Here is an 18,374-nt window from a genome sequence, read left to right as displayed (position 1 = left end):
TAAATGAACAATGTAAAGGTGGATTTTCCTTTTGACTGATTGTATGACTCTAGGCAAACCTGATAAACTTAAAAAGGTAATATGATATCCCATTTGGGGAAAAAGTAAGTCTTGGTTATTTTTCTGTACATGCATCATATTCAATCAATTTTTTTAAATTAACATCCTAAAGATGATTAATATTACACACTGTAATGTTCTTCATCAATCTTATCATACTAAGAAATAGAAATGAAATAATATGTGTAAAGTATCTTGCAGATTAAAAATTTAAGTCATATAAATCAAATATTAATATGGGCTGTCTTTGTGTGAAGAGGTCTAAACTGAGATTTATATAATACTTCTTAATCTTTTTTTTCCTGAAATCTGTAATACACCTCATTAATTCTGAAAAAGATCACATTATTTAAGAGAAAAGTATGAGAAAAAACTTACACTAAATAAATAAGTTTGCAATATTAACTATGACTTAACTCATTGTGTCAGGGGAGTGTGTAATTTCATTAGTTCTGCCTCACCACAGCAAAGATTGAAAACTGCAGACCCAGTGTTACAGCTTGGTTACAGCTCAGAGTTTTATTCAGCAACTAAAGGAAAGTATACCCTGGATGTGTGAGGGCAGGCTATCCCAAAGGAAAAGTCGCAATCTGTCTTGGCTTCCTTTTTATACATTTTGTCTCCTCCCCCCTGAGCCTGCCCTATGCAAATTGCACTAGCCAAGAAGTGGGTGTGTTTGCTTCACCTGATGTTCTCACTCTGGTCCTGTGGATTTTCTTTTGTTCCATTTTTGCGGGCTTTTCCTTGTCTTTTAGCCACTGTCATTTTGGACTCCTTTTTCCTATTTTAACTACCTAGTAATCATATAGAACATAAATATATAGGTTTAATAAAGTCATTATATGCCCAAAGCTATACATATTTTCCAAGCAAATTGTGTAAATCTTAAAAACCTATTTCAAGCAAAATATAAATTTTGAAATAAGAAGTCATTAAAATGTTAAAATTATATTTTGATCATGGGAAATATTCAGATAATAAATCTTTTCATCACGACTAATAATCCTGAGGAGATATTTACTGCAGTTAAATAATGACACAAGGTGTTCCTGGAAGAGCAATTCTTCACTGAAAATTGGTCATTCATTTTCCTGTTGCCTCATGTTCTTTTTCTGATCCAGAGCTTTCCCATGGCATTTTGCATCTCACTGTTTCTCAGAGTATAGATTAGAGGGTATATCATAGGGGTGATAATGGTTTAAAACAGCTAAGGATTTATCAGTGGGTAAGATGGAAGCAAAGGAGAAAAGGAAAGATATTCCTATTTCAATGCACAGTTCCAAAGAATAGCAAGGAGAGATAAGAAAGCCTTTTTCAGCGATCAATGCAAAGAAATAGAGGAAAACAACAGAATGGGAAAGACTAGAGATCTCTTCAAGAAAATTAGAGATACCAAGGGACCATTCCATGCAAAGATGGGTTTGATAAAGGACAGAAATGGTACGGACCTAACAGAAGCAGAAGATATTAAGAAGAGGTGGCAAGAATACACAGAAGAACTGTACAAAAAAGATCTTCACAACCCAGATAATCACGATGGTGTGATCACTCACCTAGAGCCAGACATCCTGGAATGTGAAGTCAAGTGGGCCTTAGGAAGCATCACTATGAACAAAGCTAGTGGAGGTGATGGAATTCCAGTTGAGCTATTTCAAATCCTGAAAGATGATGCTGTGAAGGTGCTGCACTCAATAAGCCAGCAAATTTGGAAAACTCAACAGTGGCCACAGGACTGGAAAAGGTCTGTTTTCATTCCAATCCCAAAGAAAGGAAATCCCAACGAATGCTCAAACTACCTCACAATTGCACTCATCTCACACGCTAGTAAAGTAATGCTCAAAATTCTCCAAGCCAGGCTTCAGCAATACGTGAACCATGAACTTCCAGATGTTCAAACTGGTTTTAGGAAAGGCAGAGGAACCAGAGACCAAATTGCCAACATCTGCTGGATCATCAAAAAAGCAAGAGAGTTCCAGAAGAACATCTATTTCTGCTATATTGACTATGCCAAAGCCTTTGACTGTGTGGATCACAACAAACTGTGGAAAATTCTGAAAGAGATAGGAATACCAGACCACCTGACCTGTCTCTTGAGAAACCTGTATGCAGGTCAGGAAGCAACAGTTAGAACTGGACATGGAACAATAGAGTGGTTCCAAATAGAAAAAGGAGTATGTCAAGGCTGTATATTGTCACCCTGCTTGTTTAACTTATATGCAGAATACATCATGAGAAACGCTGGGCTGGAAGAAGCACAAGCTGGAATCAAGACGGCCAGGAGAAATATTAAGAACCTCAGATATGCAGATGACACCACCCTTATGGCAGAAAGTAAAGAGGGACTAAAATGCCTCTTGATGAAAGTGAAAGAGGAAAGTGAAAAAGTTGGCTTAAAGCTCAACATTCAGAAAACTAAGATCATGGCATCTGGTCCCATCAGTTCATGGGAAATAGATGGGGAAACAGTGGAAACAGTGTTAGACATTATTTTTGGGGGGGTTCCAAAATCACTGCAGATGGTGATTGCAGCCATGGCATTAAAAGATGCTTACTCCTTGTAAGGAAAGTTATGACCAAACTAGATAGCATATTGAAAAGCAGAGACATTATTTTCCCAACAAAGTTCTGTCTAGTCAAGGCTATGATTTTTCCAGTGGTCATGTATGGATGTGAGAGTTGGACTGTGAAGAAAGTTGAGTGCTGAAAAATTGATGCTTTTGAACTGTGGTGTTGGAGAAGACTCTTGAGAGTCCCTTGGACTGCAAGGAAATCCAACCAGTCCATCCTAAAGGAGATAGGTCCTGGGTGTTCATTGGAAGGACTGATGCTTAAAGCTGAAACTCCAATACTTTGACCACCTCATGCGAAGTGTTGACTCATTGGAAAAGTCCCTGATGCTGGGAGGGATTGAGAGCAGGAGAAGGGGACAACAGAGGATGAGATGGCTGGATGGCATCACCAACTCGATGGACATGAGGTTGAGTAAACTCCGGGAGTTGTGGTGGACAGTGAGGCCTGGCATGCTGCGATTCATGGTGTTGCAAAGAGTCAGACACGACTGAGTGACTGAACTGAACTGAAGATGGAAGGAAGTCTCACATATAGAAATATACAGGGCACAAAGAAGAGGCACCCCACAGTGATGTGGGAGCCACAGGTTGACAAGGCTTTTTGTTTCCCTTCCTGACTAATATTCTTCAGGGAGTACAGAATGATCTCATAGGTTATGAGTAACAGCATGAAGAGGACCAAACAGATTATGCAATCATTGGCAACCACTATGATGACAATCATGTGGGCTTCAGTGCAGGCCAGTTTTAACAAGGGGTACATGTCACACATGGAGTGGTCAATAACATTGGGGCCACAGAAGGGAAGATTTTAAACAAAGACAATATTAACTGTAGCATGTAACAGTCCACCAACCCAAGCCAACAGCAATAGCAGGATACACAATTGCTGATTCATGATTGTCACATAATGCAAGGGTTTGCAGATGGCCACATAGCGTTCATAGGCCATTATGGCCAGGAGTAAAATCTCAGCATCACCAAAAAATGCTCTGTAAAGAAATGAATCATGTAAGTTTGGAATGAAATGGTTTTCTTCTCACAGAGTAAGTCTATAAATGTGTTTGGGTTAACTGTAGTAGCATAAACAGCATCCATAAATGATAAGTAGCCAAGAAGGATATATATAGGGGCATTCAGGGTTGGGCTGAACACCACAGTCAGGACAATGAGTAGGATGCCCACCATGGTCACAATGTAAATGAACAAGAACAAGACAAATAATATTTTCTCACCCTGGTTTCTCTGAGTGAGCCCCAAGAGGACAAACTCAGTCACATTGTTCCTTGTTTCCATAATGTTCTGTGTGTTTTATTTCAGAGATTAGGACACAATTATCTATAAAAATAATTGTTACTTATGACTTTCTGAGGTCTTGTGATAATTTGTTTATTCATTCAAAAATAAGTCTTGTGATTTATTATTTTCTGGTACTTTCAGATATTATAATACAATGTTGTGAGAGTCCTCTGGTAGCCCAGTGGTTAGGACTCAGTGCTTTCACTGCAGTGGTCTGGGGTTCAACCCCTGGTTGGAGAACTAAGATCCTACAAGTCACATGGGGCAGCCAAAAAAAAAGAAAAGGCTGATTTAAACATATTGCCTGATCACAACAATCTTATAGACCAAGGCAAGTGATAAGAGACCATATGTGAGAAAACTACATGGTATTAAATAAATGAGGTAGCACAACTATCTTACCAACTGGAAGCTAATTAAATTGTACATATAGCTAGTACTTTACACAAAAATAAATATTTATTAAAGGCCTAAAAATAGTAAAGCAAGGTTTACTTCATATTTACTTTCCAGTTAATGAAGGAGGTGAGTTTCTACATTCTAGGATTGGATAATTCTTCTTAACCAATCATTTAATCCCCAAATAGATATATTTGATGATTTCTAAAAAGTTTACAGAGATTTAGGAAACAATACCACAATGCCAATTTGCAAAATTAATTAAAAAAAAAACAAAAAAGACTTCAGAGGATGTACAACAAGCAAATATCTAAGATAAGCAAAGAATGATTAGAATATAAAATTAATAAAAATATAAACAATCTATTAAAGGAAGAATATCCCTAAGTGGCCAATAAACATGATAGGATGCTGAAGCTCACCTATGAACAGAAAAGTAGGACTCAAAGTAATAGCTTGCTTACTACAGCATTCCTTGGGTTCTTGAAAGCCACTCAATAATGATCTACAAATGTTACCTTACCTTTTAATATTTGAAGCACATTAACAGGCTATGTTAAGAGAGCATATAAATTGAAACTATCATCAAATTTACAAATATATGCCCATGAAAATTCCCCAAATCCTTGTACTTGAAATTAATTTCTAAGAATATCTTTGAGAAGGTAAGTTTCTTGGACCATTAAATAAAAAAATACCCAAAAAGGGTGGAATAGAGTAGAAAGAATCTTCAATATTTTAGTAATCTCAAAGAATTCCTAACACAGCTATTTATGAAAATCACAAAGAAGAGCTCTTCAAAGGTGAATTCTTACCCCACCAATATACTCTTACAAGATAGAAAGCCTAAAACAAGTGCTCGGGCCTGGTGCACTGGGAAGACCCAGAGGGATCGGGTGGAGAGGAAGGTGGGAGGGGGGACCGGGATGGGGAATACATGTAAATCCATGGCTAATTCATTTCAATGTATGACAAAAACCACTGCAATGATGTAAAGTAATTAGCCTCCAACTAATAAAAATAAATGAAAAAAAAAACAAACAAAAAAAAAAGAAAGCCTAAAACAGAATTCTCTGTCTAAATATGCTTCCTGATTACCTGCATAAGGAGAGCCTTTACATGTATGTTCTGGTCTTTGATGCCATCTCCCTTGGCCCTCATACACTGATGCCATCTCTGGGAACACGAAGAGCAAGATACATGCAGCATCACTGTATCTTGAACTGGTTCCATGTGACCAACTCTTTCCATGATTATAGGAAATTAATTCATCTCAGTCTTTCAGAAACTTTGCATTTCATGTTGTTGGGATTTTCAAAATTAGATAATATTAATGCCCTGTTACCTAAAAGACTTTGAATATTGGTATTGAACAGAAACACAAATTTTTCATTGTTGCAGGGTTTGTTCTGATCACAAATGTTAAATCAACATTTTGATTTAGCATTTGATTTTCTCTCAGGGAGAGAAAAAATTACAAATTTTGTACAAACTATTTACAATAAAAATTTTGTCATTGGTGTTTATACCAAGGAAAATTAAATAGTGAAATGATCTTTGCAATGTTTTGATTCTTAGTCTCTTACTGACCTGTCTTCATACAGCATTATTAAATTTGGATTTATTATAGGATATATAATAATTTCATATACATACTTTTATTATGATTTGAGGCTATCATTTCAATTCAAGAAGAATCCTGTCATGTGATTTCTGCTACAGACAAATACAGTCTGAGATAAAGGTGAAAGACTGCCAACACTTTGTCTACATTTAACAGTAGCACATATTATTGAGTCATTCAGTTGGTGCATCTGCCAGGGAGATTCTTATCTAATTAAATTATCTGGAACCCTAATCACTTTTTTAAAGTAGACTATCTCCAGAGATGCCACCAGGATTATCATCATGCAGAAGAAAATTTACAGAACATTATTCTCTGGGGAAAGTCATAGAAAACAACTTGAGGTCATATTACCAAATGGGAAAAATCCATTTTATACACAAATAAAGTATGTAAATCCTTCTTGTTTAAATCATAACCTTCAAAATAGACATATCTGTTTAGGCTTTGTTTTTGAAGATGATATCTGGAAATAATGAATGCTAACTTCAGAAAAGGCCTTCTAAGGTCCAGATCAAGTGCAGATAAAGTCGTCCCATTTGGTGGTGTTTTTCACTCACTAAGTTATGTCTGACTCTTTGTGATCCCATGAACTGCAGCACACCAGGCTTTCCTGTCCTTCACTATCTCCCAGAATTTGCTTAAACTCACGTCCCTTGAAGTGGTGATGCCATCCAACCATCTCATTCTCAGTTGACCCCTTTTGCTTTCATCCTCAATTTTCCCCAACATCAGGGGCTTCCCCAGTGAATTGACTCTTTGCCTCAGGTGGCCAAAGAACTGGAGCTTCCGCTTTCAGTATCAGTCCTTTCAGTTAATATTCAGTGTTGATTTCCATTAGGATTGAGTGGCTTGATTTCCTTGTTGTCCAAGGGACTCTCAATGGTCTTCTCCAGCACCACAGTTCAAAAGCATCAATTCTTCAGTACTCAACCTTCTTTGTGCTTCAACTCTCATATCTATACATGACTACTGGAAGAACTATAGTGCTGACTATATAGGATTTTGTCAGCAAAGTGGTACCTCTGTTTTTTAATACTCTGTCTAGATTTGTCATAACTTCTTCCCCAAGGAATGGCTGCAGTCACCATTCACAGTGATTTTGGAGCCCAAGCAAATAAAATCTATCACTATTTCTGATGTTTCCCCATCTATTTGCCATGAAGTGATGGGACTGGATACCGTGATCATGATATCATCAAGATACCATGATCTTTTTTGAAAGTTGAGTTTTTTCCCAATTATTTTTATTAGTTGGAGGCTAATTACTTTACAATACTGTAGTGGTTTTTGCCATACATTGGCATGAATCAGCCATGGATTTACACGTGTTCCCCACCATGAACCCCCCTCCCACCTCCCTCCCCATCCCATCCCTCTGGGTCATCCCAGTGCACCAGCCCCGAGCACTTGTCTCATGCATCCCACCTGGACTAGCGATCAGTTTCACACTTGATAATATACATGTTTTGATGCTGTTCTCTCAGATCATCCCACACTCGCCTTCCATAGAGTCCAAAAATTTGTTCTATACCTCTGTGTTTCTTTTTCTGTCTTGCATATAGGGTTATCATTACCATTTTTCTAAATTACATATATATGCATTAGTATACTGTATTGGTGTTTTTCTTTCTGGCTTATTTCACTCTGTATAATAGGCTCCAGTTTCATCCACCTCATTAGAACTGATTCAAATGAATTCTTTTTAATGGCTGAGTAATAGTCCATTGTGTATATGTACCACAGCTTTCTTATCCATTCATCTGCTAATGGACATCCAGGTTGCTTCCATGTCCTGGCTGTTATAAACAGTGCTGCAATGAACATTGGGGTGCACGTGTCTCTTTCAGATCTGGTTTCCTCAATGTGTATGCCCAGGAGTGGTATTGCTGGGTCATATGGCAGTTCTATTTCCAGTTTTTAAAGGAATCTCCACACTGTTCTCCATAGTAGCTATACTAGTTTGCATTCCCACCAACAGTGTAAGATGGATCCCTTTTCTCCACACCCTCTCCAGCATTTATTGCTTGTAGACTTTTGAATACCAGCAATTCTGACTGGTGTGTAAAGGTACCTCATTGAGGTTTTGATTTGCATTTCTCTGATAATGAGTGATGTTGAGCATCTTTTCATGTGTTTGTTAGTCATCTGTATGTCTTCTTTGGAAAAATATCTGTTTAGATCTTTGGCCCATTTTTTGATTGGGTCATTAATTTTTCTGGAGTTGAGCTGCAGGAGTTGAGCTGCAGGAGTTTCTTGTCTATTTGTGAGATTAATCCTTTGTCTGTTTCTTCATTTGCTATTATTGTCTCCCATTCTTAAGTCTGTCTTTTCACCTTGCTTATAGTTTCCTTTGTTGTGCAAAAGCTTTTAAGTTTAATTAGGTCCCATTTGTTTATTTTTGCTTTTATTTCCTATATTCTGTGAGGTGGGTCATAGAGGATCCTGCTGTGATTTATGTCAGAGACTGTTTTGCCTATGTTCTTCTCTAGGAGTTTTATAGTTTCTGGTCTTACATTTAGATCTTTAATCCATTTTGAGTTTATTTTTGTGTATGGTGTTAGAGAGTGTTCTAGTTTCATTCTTTTACAAGTGGTTGACCAGTTTACCCAGCACCACTTGTTAAAGAGGTTGTCTTTTTTCCATTGTATATTCTTGCCTCCTTTGTCAAAGATAAGGTGTCCATAGGTGGATTCATCTCTGGGCTTTCTATTCTGTTCCATTGATCTATATTTCTGTCTTTGTGCCAGTACCATACTGTCTTGATGACTATGACTTTGTAGTAGAGCCTGAAGTCAGGCAGGTTGATTCCTCCAGTTCCATTCTTCTTTCTCAAGATTGCTTTGGCTATTCAAGGTTTTTTATATTTCCATACAAATTGTGAAATTATTTGTTCTAGTTCTGTGAAGACTACCATTGGTAGCTTAATAGGGATTGCATTGAATCTATAGATTGCTTTGGGTACTATACTCATTTTCACAACATTGATTCTTCCAATCCATGAACAAGGTATATTTCTCCATCTATTTGTGTCCTCTTTGATTTCTTTCATCAGTGTTTTATAGTTTTCTATGTATAGGTCTTTTGTTTCTTTAGGTAGATATACTCCTAAGTATTTTATTCTTTTTGTTGCAAGATGGGAAAATCCTAGAACTCAATTGGTTTCTCATCTCTTATTGATCATTGCTTCTTATTTCTCCCAACTAGGCTTCCCTGGTGGCTCAGAGGTTAAAGTGTCTGCCTGAAATGCAGGAAACCCAGGTTCAATCCTTGGGTTTGGAAGATCCCCTGCAGAAGGAAATGGCAACCCACTCCAGTACTCTTGCCTGGAAAATCCATGGACGGAGGAGCCTGGTGGCCTACAGTCCATGAGGTCGCAAAGAGTTGGACACGACTGAACGACATCACTTTCAGTGTCTTAAAAACAATCAGTGTGTATTGTTTCTGGTTTGTTTTCTTTTTCTTAAAATACTATGTGGATATTTAGAGCAGTTTTAATCATAATTGCAAATAGCTGGAAACAGTCAAAATGTATCTTAGTTTAGAGTAAAGACAAAGAATGGTGATAGATCCATAAATTGGAATATTATTCAGCAATAAAATGAATAAACTCCTGATTAACACATTAATATGCATAAATGTGATGTGTATGATACTAAGAACAAGAATCTGTATTTAAAAGACTACAGAATAGACCTAATCTTACATATATAAAAAGCAAATAATCACACAAAAACTCAGAACTACAAAACAAATCCAACAACTTTTCAGGGTATAAAATCAACATATTGAAATGTCATATCTACATATATTTACAATGAACTACCCAAACCAGAAATTATTAATTATTAAATTAAATAATCCCATTTACAATAGCATCAACAAGAATAGAATACATGGGAATAAATGTACACTGAAAACTAGATGACATTGATGAAAGAAATGAAAGACACAAGGATGTCCCATGTTTATGAATTGAAGGAATTCAATTTTCAAATATTGTCAAAGTGAACGCACTATCAAAATCAGTATGGAAAAGATTAGCAATCCAAGAAAATTTATAAAGCTCATTCATAAGCAGTTCATAGAAAAGAAGTGCAAATCAGTGAAAACCTAGGAACAGATGCCCAAATGGATGGCATGCTGGCAATAACTATGAACATCAAAATTTTAGATACATCAAAAGTTGACTCAGTGCTAATTCTACAAACTTATACGTACAAAATTTCAATAACTTCAACACAAAATAATTTAACATTGAAAAACACTGGTGAAAACATGAACATATGCATCAACTGTAGAGCAGTAAGTATAAGAGAACTAGAATGAGTTAGATCTCTGTAAATTGGTATGTAAAGATCATCAGGAGGGTGGCGCAATAAAATGCAAAATTTATATACTGAAACATAAACCAAACACGGGTGAAAACATGCTTAAGTTTATGATTATTACTTGAAGAATCTTAAGAAAAGATATAGTGACTGCATCTGGGAGGACTGAGAGAATCTGAATTGGGATGGGAGGAGGTTTATCCTACATTATTTCACTTTGCATGGATTTTTATTTAGTGTTTACTACTAACCATCTTACCGATAATGCTTATTTAACAAATTAAAATATTATACTAAAATTTCATATGTAAGACAAATGAAATTGAATAAAATGAATACAGCACTGAACAGTTTAACTACTATATAGAATGAAGGTAAAGATAAGAATCTGGTTAAAACTTTAAAAAAAGAATTAGATGGTAATAAAATGAAGTGGATAGTAATTTGAAACTGCTGCTGCTGCTAGGTCACTTCAGTCGTGTCCGACTCTGTGTGACCCCATAGACAGCAGCCCACCAGTCTCCACCATCACTGGGATTCTTCAGGCAAGAACACTGAAGTGGGTTGCCATTTCCTCCTCCAATGCATGAAAGTGAAAAGTGAAAGTGAAGTGCTCAGTCGTGTCCAATTCCTAGTGACCCCATGGACTGCAGCCTACCAGGCTCCTCCATCCATAGGATTTTCCAGGCAAGAGTACATGAGTGGGGTTCCATTGCCTTCTCCGAATTTGAAACTAGCAACTCTATAAAAATTTCATTTGTTATTGTTGTTGTTCAATCACTAAGTCATGTCTGACTCTGTGGCTTCATGAATGACAGCATGCCAGGCTCCTCTGTCCACCCTATTTCCTGGAGTTTGTTCAGATTCTGTCCACTGACTCTGTGATGCTACCTGACCATCTCATCCTCTGCCAGCCCCTTCTCCTTTTTCCATCAATCTCCCAGCATCAGGGTCTTTTCAAATGAACCAGCTCTTCACATCAAGTGGCCAAAGTATTGGAGCTTCACCTTTAGCATCAGTTTTTCCAATGAATATTCATACTTAATTTCCTTTAGGATTGACTGGTTTGATCTCCTTTCTGTCCAAGGGGCTCTCAAGAATGTTCTCTAGCACCACAATTCAAAAGCATTAGTTCTTCTGTGCTCAGCTTTCTTTATGGTCTGACTCTCACATCAATATATGATGCCTGGAAAAAACATAGCTTTGACTATACAGACCATTGTTGGCAAAGTGATGTCTCTGCTTTTTAATACACTATCTAAGTTGTCATACTTTTCCTTCCAAGGAGCAAGCTTCTTTTAATTTCATAACTACAGTCACAATCTGCAGTGAATTTGGAGTCCAAGAAAGTAAAATCTGTCACTGCTTCTACTTTTTCCCCTTCTATTTGCCATGAAATGATGGGACTGGATGCGATGATTCTAGATTGTTGAATGTTTAATTTCAAGCCAGCTTTTTCACTCTCCTCTTTCACCCTTATCATGAAGATCTTTAAATTCCTCTTCAATTTCTGCCATTAAAGTATTATCATCTGCATATCTGAGGTTGTTGATAATTTTGTCAACAATATTGATTCCAGTTTGTGAGCCATCCAGCCTGGCATTTTGCATGATATATTCTGAATATAAAAGTTAAATAAGCAGGGTGACAATATACACCCTTGTTGTACCCCTTTCCCAATTTTGAAACAATCAGTTGCTTCATGCCCAGGCTAACTGTTGCTTCTTGACCCACAGGTAGGTTTCTCAGGAGACCCATAGGTAGGTTTCTCAGGTACGGTTGTCTGGTATTTCTTTCTCTTTAAGAATCTTCCACAATTTGTTGTGATCCACACAGTGAAAGGCTTTAGCATAGTCAATGAAGTAGAAGATGTTTTCCTGAACTCCCTTGCTTTCTCCATAATCCAGTGAATGTTGGCAATTTAATCTCTGGTTCCTCTGCCTCTTCAAAACTCACCATATGGATCTGGAAGTTCTTGGTTCATGTACCACTATAGCCTAGCTTGAAGGACTTTGAGCATCCTGCCCTCAAAATTTTGAGTGCAATGCATGAGGGCAATGGTATGGTAACTTGAACATTCTTTGGCTTGCCCTTCTTTGGGATTGAAATAAAAACTGACCTTTTCCAGACCTGTGGCTACTAGTGAGTTTTCCAAATTTGCTGGCATATTGAGTGCAGCACTTTAACAGCATCATCTTTTAAGATTTTAGATAGTTCAGCTAGAATTCAATCACCTCCACTAACTTTGTTCATAGCAAAGCTTCCTAAGGAAGAAAAGGAATACATTAGATCTAAAAATGATTAGCCAGCAAAAATGTACTTTGGTGAGTTCAGGGTCCCGTTGACAGTTAGAATCATGACAATGAGTAGGTTGCCCACCAGGGTCAAAATATAGAAGAGTAAGACATCACTAAAAGGATTTTCTACTTCTTCAGATTCTGCATGAGGCCCAAGAAGATAAAATAACTTATTTTGTTCCTTGTATCTGGCGAGTCTGTACAGGAGCTAAGTTCACATATTAGAATCAGTTTACCTACAGAACAAGCAGGAAAACTTAAGTGCATGATAAGTTAAATTTTATTTATTTATCCTTTAAATTAAAACAATTAATAGATTATCAATTTGTGTCCAATGTGACACAGACATTGTGATGACCAAGTTAAAAATGGCATAGTTTCCTATCTCCAGTGGTTTGATACACAATGACACATCAAACTATCCCAAACTAATGTAAAATGTCATGTTATTAGAACATTGACAAAATGCTAAGTGTCACAGGGTAGAAATATATCAGTTAAACTGGAAGCAGTGAAGTCTTCCAAACAAAAGCAATGTTTAGTTGAGTTTTAAGAAAAAGTGATAGAACAAGAAAAGATGCAAAGCAATTCATGAAAAGTTACACCATTTATAAAGTTGCTAGGCTGTAATACTTGAGACATACAGGGTGAAGTGGCCATGATGGAGTAGAAAGACCATGAATTCATGTAACTTTCAAAGAAAAAATAAAATTGCAGGTATTTACAGAATCGCTATTGATTAGAATGACCTGAAGACTAGCAGATCTTCTATTACTAAAAATATATAGCAGGATTCACAACAAGACTGATAGGAGTTGTAGATAAGGGTGCAGTCATGCCCCATACCTCAGGTAGGCAACAGGCAAAACAAGAGACGATCCAGTTGCAGAGAGTCTCCCAAAGGAGCCAATGGATCTGAGACCCAAAGAGAGCTCCTCAGTTCAGGTGTCCTGAACTGGAAAAGTAATCCGCCATACATACATGACTTTAAAATCCGTGAGAATTCCTTTCCAGAGAGCTAGGGGGCTGTAGAAAACACAGACTGCAGCCTTAAAGGTCACACATGGAATCAGACACAGACTAAGAAGAAATAGAAACCTGAGAGGAGCCTCAGTCAGACCACGTTGCTGATATTGGACAGAGCCACCCAGAGTGGAAGGAGAAAAGTGGAACTCACATTGGGATGTAGACACTTTTAGCAAACACTTTGGACAGCTACTATTTTTCCCATTTCAAATACATATTTTTAAAATAACCTATTCTTTAAAAAGGTGGGGTGGGCTAATATGGCTATTTAAATTAAGACCCTCTTTCCATGCTTCCAACAACTACACAAATCCATATCCAATGCTCACCTCTATCATGTCCTTATAAAATGTTTCTCATCTTACCTATTAAGAGGGTAACAGGCAGGAAGGCCAGGAGTCTCCAAATGGAGGAAATAGGCTGCAAGTGTCAGACATTTTTATCTCTCTTAAGCGGCGGGAGGAAACAAACCAGCGATATATATATATTTTTCTTCTCTATACAAATTTAAAAGGAGGTTTCTCTTAAAATGCTGTATTGTTATGACACCTGGTTTCACCTGAGGCTATTCTCAAATCTTGAGTTAGCCAATACATTTCTTTTTCTTATGGAAATTTTTGTCGTAAGATATGTTAATTTACCCCAGACTCTGTAAATTCACCAAATGGCCTAACCTACTTACCCAGATATTGTTCCCCTAAACCCAGATATTGTTCCCCTAATCTATGTAAATGAAACTATTTGTTGGTAATCTGCCTTCTACAAGATTCAAGTCAATAATTTTATGGCTAGGGATGAATTATCTGGTGCCATTCTAAATTCTAAGACGTTCCTTTCTTTTCATTAACAGACTGTGAATGACTATATAGCTTACAGCTAAAGACTAGGAGGGGGGTACTCTTTTGCCCCCTTCTGATGCCTATCTCAGAAGCTTTCTCTATCTCCTTTATACTTTAATAAAACTTTATTACACAAAAGCTCTGAGCGATCCAGCCTCGTCTCTGGCATTGGATTGAATTCATCTCCTCCGGAGGCCAAGAATCCCAGTGTCTTATCGTTCAGCAACAACCTTTCACTATTACCAACAAAATGACATTTTTTTTCTTCTTTCTTTATTCACTTACTATCCATCTATTTCAGAGAAGGCAATGGCACCCCACTCCAGTACTCTTGCCTGGAAAATCCCATGGATGGAGGAGCCTGGTTGCAGTTCATGGGGTCGCTAAGAGTCAGACACAACTGAGCGAAACTACTCACAACTTCACTTTTCACTTTCATGCATTGGAGAAGGAAATGGCAAACCACTCCAGGATTCTTGCCTGGAGAATCCCAGGGAGAGGGGAGCCTTGTGGGCTGCCATCTATGGGGTCGCACAGAGTCGGACACGACTGAAGTGACAGCAGCAGCAGCAGCATCCATCTATTTCCCACTGGAATCTTAATTCCACCTACAAACCATCCTGTTGTTGTTGTTTTTTAATTATTCAAATTTTTGTATCCAGCTCCCATAGCTCTCTAACCCACTGTAAACACAGAAGGGTATTGTTTGGATAAATTAAATAACTGAAAATTTCCTAAAATGAATTGATTATGGAGTCACTTTTCCTAGTAATGAGTGAACACTATGGGCTTACAATGCGAAAAGCCATATGGAAAATAGCACCTATGTAGCTCTTCAAGGTGCTACCTTCATATTCTAACGGAGTATCAATTTCCTCAATGATAGAGTTGCTCTGTTTTCCTGTAGATTTCTTTCTCCCAAGTGTCATTTTCTTTGAAATTCAATATTTGAATTTCATTTCTTGAGCCCCCTATGCCCCATTTTTCATGGTCCTCATGAAGGGTAATATATCTGCCAAAAAGAAACCACCAGATGACTTCTTTTTGACACAACAGAAATCCACATAGTATAAGTAACCTGGGAAAAAGAGATCAACAGGGAGATGAAGGGAAGAAAGTGCTTCCCCTCCACAAATGAAATAAGAGAAGGATGTCTCGGTGGCAGTCCTCACAACGTGGCCAATGAGCAGACCTGTGTTTTGATATTTTCACATCATGATAACAAAGAGTATTGTGAAGTGAAGGAGTAGAGGTAGTCAAATCTAAAAACCATCCTATTCTTGCTTAACTTTACTGAGTCACATTGTCCTTTAGTATAAAATGGAGAAAAAAATGTTTTTACTGATACTTGTTCCTCCAATAAGAGAGTTAAAGTCTATAAAAAACCTATGAAAATGTACCTCATCCATTACCATTGGCCTGCAATGGTAATGAGCTCACTCCCTTCACTTAATGCCTAATATTTTCATCAAATGAAGATTCCAGATTAAACTGGAGGTTCCTTTTACAACAGATCCAAACATCCTGCCCCGTTGATTTTCAGAAGAAACACACATGGCTACACCAGTCCCCTGGTGTTACTTTTCACAAATGTCACTTTCTCAAATTCAATGATCAAGTGGATCTATTTCATTCATAATTTGAATTCAGTAATGTATGAGCCTGGAGGTATTGTTCACCTGCATAGAGGAGCATTGCAGCTATACCCCACTTTCTGAAGGTTCACCTTAGCTAACATTTGGCTTTATGAAGACCTACATTAGGACTTATTTTCATGAATGAAAATAAATACAAAGGGCTTTTTTTGTTTGTTTTAACAGTCAATAACAGTCTACATTCACACTAATGTTGGGGAGTTTTTGAAGATATTTTTCCATTTTTCTTCTAATGAAGTACAGGTAATTTACAATGTTGCTTTAGTTTCAAATTCACAGCAAAGTGATATATACATATATATATATATGTTATATATATATATATATATATATATGTATTACATGCATATGTATTCTTTTTCATATTCTTTTCCTTTATAGGTTACATTACTATACTAATGCTGGTCTTTTGTAAAGTGAAGTGGTATAATTTGAACTTTCAAAAAGGGAATATATTTATTCTGCTGAAACATGTGAAACAAGGCTAAAACACGTTTGACAACATTGACACCAAGGAAAAATCAAATCATTAAAACTGCAGATAGATTTCTTATCTACAGACCTCAGCATACTATGGACAACTGTATTTCATCTGAAAGGAAGTAAAACTGAGTTTCAATGACCTGAATTGCAAGATTTTAGGTGAAAGTTTTGAAATAGCTGAATTCCAGTGTAATAGTTCCTGACACATTTTCTATGGGAAACATGTGAAGTGAGTCAAACAAATTAGTAAAACTCTCTTGGTTTCAATATGCTTCTCTGGAAAATTGGGATAATAATAATAGAACTACCAGTTTAATATTTGTAAAAGTGAACTGATGTGAAAATGCATGATAGAGAACAAAGTGTGAATTTGATGTACATGTATGTGGCAGACCTACAGATCAAAAGTTTTGGAACCTAACCATATGCTTCTTGTTGAGATTTGCAAGAGATGCCTAACCTTGTTTCAAATGGTTCCTTGGGTCTTCAAATGGAAAATGTTTATATCTATACATATTTTTATTATATTATTTATATTAAAAATGTGATCCATGGAGACAGTTAAGAAAATCAAGCAAATTAAAACTAATTTCAAAATAGTTTTTTTTTTCCATTTATTTTTATTAGTTGGAGGCTAATTACTTTACAATATTGTAGTGGTTTTTGCCATACATTGACATGAATCAGCCATGGATTTGCATGTATTCCCCATCCCGATCCCCTCTCCCACCTCCCTCTCCACCCAGTCCCTCTGGGTCTTCCCAGTGTACCAGCCCTGAGCACTTGTCTCATTCATACAACCTGGGCTGGTGATCTGTTTCACCTTTGATAATATACATGTTGCAATACTGTTCTCTCGAAACATCCCACCCTTGCCTTCTCCCACAGAGTCCAAAAGTCTGTTCTGTACATCTGTGTCTCTTTTTCTGTTTTGCCTATAGGGTTATCATTACCAACTTTCTAAATTCCATATATATGTGTTAGTATACTGTATTGGTCTTTATCTTTCTGGCTTACTTCACTCTGTATAATGTGCTCCAGTTTCATCCATCTCATTAGAACTGATTCAAATGAATTCTTTTTAATGGCTGAGTAATATTCCATGGTGTATATGTACCACAGCTTCCTTATCCATTCGTCTGCTGATGGACATCTAAGGAGAGAATTAGAGGCAGATTGTGAATTATTCTGTTCTCCTTTTGTGGGTGTCTCTTGTTTTGCTTTTGGTACATTCACAGTACCAAAAAAGAAAAGAAAAGAAAAGAAAAGAAAAGAAAATTCAGCTATTACTCCTTCACTCAACTGTCCCTTTCCCATATATCTATCTAAGAATTTCTATTTATGTGCTTGATTTGACACTGGCTAATCAAATATAGAAATTCTAAGGTCAAAGTCCTATGGAAAATCCAATTTCACCCAAGTAACATATATGAAGAATTTGGTAACAAAGCAGTAAGACTCTAGACAAAAACTTACTCTACAACCATCAAACTGGGGCATTATAGATGTTATTTCCATTGACTACTCTGCAGTATAAATATGAACATTGATGCTTTGGTAAAGTACATTAAAGTCATTGAAATGGCTAAAAAATGCCTACAGCTTGCCACACCCTCAAGTCATGGGACAAGTTCTGGTCTCTGTTCCCCCAGGCTATAACAAAATGTTGGCTTCTGTCCCTTTTTTTCTGCTCGATGATCTGAAACATTTCTTAATTTTCATTAACATTTTATAACAGATATAATCCTCCCTTTGTATATAAATCATCACTTTCATGGCATTGTGAATAGC

General features: G+C 36.9%; 1 pseudogene; it reads right to left on the bottom strand.

Moving 5' to 3' along the window:
• Positions 1 to 1,159: 1,159 nt before the first annotated feature.
• Positions 1,160 to 3,926, bottom strand: LOC110123922 (olfactory receptor 4A47-like; annotated as a pseudogene).
• Positions 3,927 to 18,374: the final 14,448 nt, after the last annotated feature.

This window comes from Odocoileus virginianus, chromosome 4 (genome assembly GCF_023699985.2).
Source record: "Odocoileus virginianus isolate 20LAN1187 ecotype Illinois chromosome 4, Ovbor_1.2, whole genome shotgun sequence".
Classification (NCBI taxonomy): Eukaryota; Metazoa; Chordata; class Mammalia; order Artiodactyla; family Cervidae; genus Odocoileus; species Odocoileus virginianus.
Note: the sequence above shows the minus strand (reverse complement) of the source record. Positions and strands in the feature narration are given on the sequence as shown.